This window comes from Gossypium raimondii, chromosome 12, assembly GCF_025698545.1.
Source record: "Gossypium raimondii isolate GPD5lz chromosome 12, ASM2569854v1, whole genome shotgun sequence".
NCBI classification, from domain to species: domain Eukaryota; kingdom Viridiplantae; phylum Streptophyta; class Magnoliopsida; order Malvales; family Malvaceae; genus Gossypium; species Gossypium raimondii.
Genome location: NC_068576.1, coordinates 17,130,712 through 17,135,077, shown reverse-complemented (window position 1 = coordinate 17,135,077; position 4,366 = coordinate 17,130,712). Strand labels below are relative to the sequence as shown.

At 30.3% G+C, this 4,366-nt stretch overlaps 1 long non-coding RNA gene and 1 other non-coding gene across 2 annotated transcripts; both read left to right on the top strand.

Annotated features, from left to right (window-relative positions):
• The first annotated feature begins 708 nt into the window (after window positions 1–708).
• LOC105762366 (uncharacterized) lies at window positions 709–1,537 on the top strand. The gene is made up of 2 exons (XR_001123863.2): window positions 709–1,005; window positions 1,250–1,537. It is a non-coding gene; the product is annotated as an uncharacterized LOC105762366 (long non-coding RNA).
• Window positions 1,538–2,325: 788 nt separating this feature from the next.
• TRNAV-AAC (transfer RNA valine (anticodon AAC)) lies at window positions 2,326–2,399 on the top strand. Its single transcript has one exon. It is a non-coding gene; the product is annotated as a tRNA-Val (tRNA).
• The last annotated feature ends 1,967 nt before the right edge of the window (window positions 2,400–4,366 follow it).

Below are 4,366 nucleotides of genomic sequence, written 5' to 3'. Positions count from 1 at the left end.
TTAAAGAGTATATAAAAAGTATAGAATTACGTGTATATATATATATATATATATGAAAATTAAGAATATGTATATAAATATATATATGTGTATATATAAGGTATAGAAAACATATATATAAAATAAGGTGCAAAGATATATAAATAGTTATATAATAGTAATTTAATAGGACAAGTTTATTTAAAATTTAAATAAGTAAATATAAATAAAAATATAACAATAATAAGGAGGAACTAATAGTATAATAATAGTAGTGTAAATATATATACATAAAGGGAAAATATAATAATAATAATAATAATAATAATAATAATAATAATAATAATAATAATAATAACATCAAATTTGTCAATTTTAATAATAAATTAACCAAAGTAACGAAAAAGGACTGATTTGCACTTAAAACAGAAATCTGGGGGTGAAAATCGCAAATAAAATAAGAAAGGAGTGGCCAGGGACTGAAATAGAATGCGCCCAAAGAATGGAGGGCTGATTGAGAAAATATTCCTAAACTTTAGCGCATCATTTCGTTCAGGACCAAATTGGAATAAGCGCAAAAACCGCAGGGCCAAATTAAAAATGATAAAAGACTTGATTATAAAACCATTTAAAAGCGGAAGGGCTAAAGGTGCAATTAGCCCTTCCGTTGAAAACACGCGGATCCTTCAGGCGGGTCGGGTTGAAATCGGGTCAAGAGCAAAACGGCGCCGTTTTGGTGCCTGAGAAGGCTGCCCAAAACGACGTCGTTTTGGAAGCCTATTTAAGCCAATTTTCTAGAAAAAAAAATTCATTTGCCTTGTTATTTCAGAAAAACTTAAAAGTTCTCTCCCCCTCCCCTCTTTCAGTCCAAACTCCGGCCTAAGGTCCGGCCATGGGCCACTTTGCCGGCCGCCGGTCGCCGGTGCCGGCGCCGCCGTGCGCGACGGCGGGGAGACCAAAAGTCTCCCTTTTTTCCGCCGAATGGTCTCCTCGTCCTCCTGATCGCTCCGACGTCGGTAAAAGAGGGTAAAAATGCCTCCTTTCTTGTTTTATTTTGTATTTCGAAATAAATAAAAAATAAAAAACGAGACAAAAATAAAAAAGAGTGACCTTTTATTGCTTTTTAATCTTTGTTCTTCAGATTTCTTTTTTTTGGAGAACCCCCTTTTACAATGAAGACATTTGGCTTTTTTATAGCCTAAGTTACATGTTATTTTTACTATTTCTCTTGCGTTTTCTGTTGTTCTTGCATGTTTGCTCCATTTTGCAGGTGATTGACAGGCAAGTGGGCGAGTTGGTGGCGGTGGGTGGTGTCAGAAGGGCAGGTGGCTGTGACTTGCGGCGCTGGAGGCTGAAGACCTAGGTGGCTAGGGTTTCTTCTTTTTCTTTGATTTGGTGTTGGGCTGCTGTTGGGTTTGGGGGTAGTTGGGCTTAGGTTTAGTTATTGGGCCTATTGGGCCCGGGTGAAAATGGGTCGTACACGTTAATATCAAAAATTGTACAAAAATTAATGAAAATCAAGATTTATATATAAAATTGTAGATTAAATTAAATTAAATTTTAAACCTAATGAAATTCAAAGTATCATCAAGCAATAATCTTAAAATTTATCTGGCGGACTATAGAAGAAAGGAAGACCACGAGGTGGAGTGATTGTCAAAGAAGCTATGCCATTAACCACTCTGTTTCTGTCTTTTTTATCCCTTCGGCTACAGATGATAATAATATATAAACACTTCAACACATGACAATATTTTAATTTTATACGTTGAATTAAAATATATATTATTAATGCATCAAACATTAATATTTAATTTTTTTGGTATATTAAAAGATATATAAATACGTATTATTAAAAGAATAATCAAGTAATCATAGATGACATGTATTAGACTTGTAGGGATAAATTTTAGGACCACACATTAATTTTGATTTAAGATGCGATTTGATAAATGAATTTTAGTTTGCTGCAATTATACATAGGAAACTTTGATGGTAGTCCAAATATATACATTAAAATTTAATTTTGGTTCAATTGTATACATTTAAATAAATACATTTAAATATAAAAATAAATACATTTATTTCTATATTAACTAAATAATAATTTGTGTATATAAATATATAAACATAATACGATAATATATAATAATTTATAAAATTAAAATAAATTAAAATTAAATATATTAAGTTATACAAAATAAAAATGCATACATAACATTACTTATATAGCTTTTAGGCTTATCCCCAGCTTCAAATCTTTCGGTATAAGTTATACATAACAACAAATGTCCAATCGTTTAGTTTTTATAATAAAAATATTTACGTAAATTAAATAATAACAGTGGTGTCGTGGTGTAGTTGGTTATCACGTCAGTCTAACACACTGAAGGTCTCCGGTTCGAGTCCGGGCGACGCCATAAAATTTTCTTTTTAGACAAGGGGCTTCAATATCCAAATTTACTCCTTATTGGGCTCATCCAGATCGATCTACTCTCTTTTTCTATTTAGGGATAGTGGATTTATGTAGCAGTAACAGATTTTTCAAATATAGTTTCTATGCTATGCATTAAGGGTCAAATTCCATTTCTTATCTCCATGCTTATTTTTAGATTTAGTGTTTATATTTTAATTTAACATAATTTAATTCTCTTTTTTTCAGTGACAAGAGTTAGTTTATTGGATTTAATTTATATTTTATTTAACATAATTTGAGTCTTTATTTTATAATGACATTGATTAGTCTAAATACTTAATATCTTTAGTTATTTCAGTTGAAATGTTAGCGTAAATTTTATTAAAAACAGTTTCCTAACCCACCAAAAAAATTATATTTTGGCATGATAAGCTGGATTGAATATATTTAAGGGAAAATTTTGTCTCAATATTTTAATCAAAATAATTAAAGGTTTCAACTATCTAGACTAATGAGATTATAAAATTAAGAGAATCAAATTATGTCAAATTAGAGTATAGATACTAAACCTTAAATTTAAAGTTGGTAGAGAAATCATAATTTGGTTAAAAATTATACCTAACAAAATCGTTTCTCATTTGGTTTAATAATAGTTTGGTATTTTCTAAAAAATTGTTTTAATTTAAAATATTTAATTAATAAAAATTAATTACAATCATTATAATTATCTTAAAATATATATTAAAATTTCGATGAACATCTAATTATATATATACTATAACACAATGAGGTTACAAAACGGTCTGTTTTTAAGCGGCTTGTTTTTGTTGTCTTTGTTTATGCTAGTCTTGATAGTCAGAAACGGAGGTACCATTGGGAAGAATTAAAGACGGTCATTTTGAGCAATAAGTTTCCTTAGTTAGCGGTAGGGGATTTTAACGCTCTTCTCTCTCCTAATGAGAAAAGAGTCGAGCGGGTTAATGGGAAAAGGTGTTCCTTATTTGAGGATTTTATGGATTCGGTAGAGTTGCATGATTTAAGGTTTAGAGGGCCTTCCTTTACGTGGCATAGAGGTGAAGTCTTTGAGTGTCTAGATAGAGCTATTGGTAATGATGCGTGGGTTACTTGCCAAATTCTACGGTGACTCACCTTTCGAGGCTCAAATATGATCATAGGCCTCTTCTGTTGTCTTTCAGGCTAGTGTTTCATTCTTCTAGGAGGCGACCTTTTCTGTTCCTAGTAGGATGGGTTGAACATCTAGATTTCTCTAAGTTTTTCAAGGAAAGTGGAGCTTTAATGGATGTATGTTGGCCTCGCTTTCTCATCTTACGAATCAAATCAAGTGTTGGGATAAGAATGTGTATAGACATATTGGGAATTTGATAGCAAGATAAATTTGTATTTTTAATATATTTATTTTTGGCTAATTATCACATAAAATGCTATTAATATGGGATTTTCTTATCAGGAATAAAGTTGGTGTGCTGAATTCAAACTCTTACAAAAATGGGCTAAATTGAAACAAAAAGCAAAGATAAGGGCTTAGATTGAAAGATTGAAGATTCAAAGATGACTGGATAAAGATTGAAGGGTTGAAGATTTCTTTTAAAAAGTGGCTGGATAAAGATTGAAGGATTTTTTATATTGTTATAACTCTGTAACTAGTTTAAATTTAGTCTCTAGTTTAAATTTGATTTTTAAATTTTGAATTATTTAGTGATAACATTTAGAATTATTTAGTGATTATATTTAGGAATATTTAGTGATAATATTTAGGAAAAATCTAGCTAAATTTTAGCACTAAAAGTGTGTATAAATAACTAGTGGCTACAGCCAATTGAACACACTTTGCCTTTGGCATTTAATAAATTCTCTATTTTTTTTCTCTCCATTCTTGTTTTACACTCTATTATGCCAATTCAATTTCTTTTTTCTTTTACTTTCAACTTTTTGATTATTTGCCTATCAAGC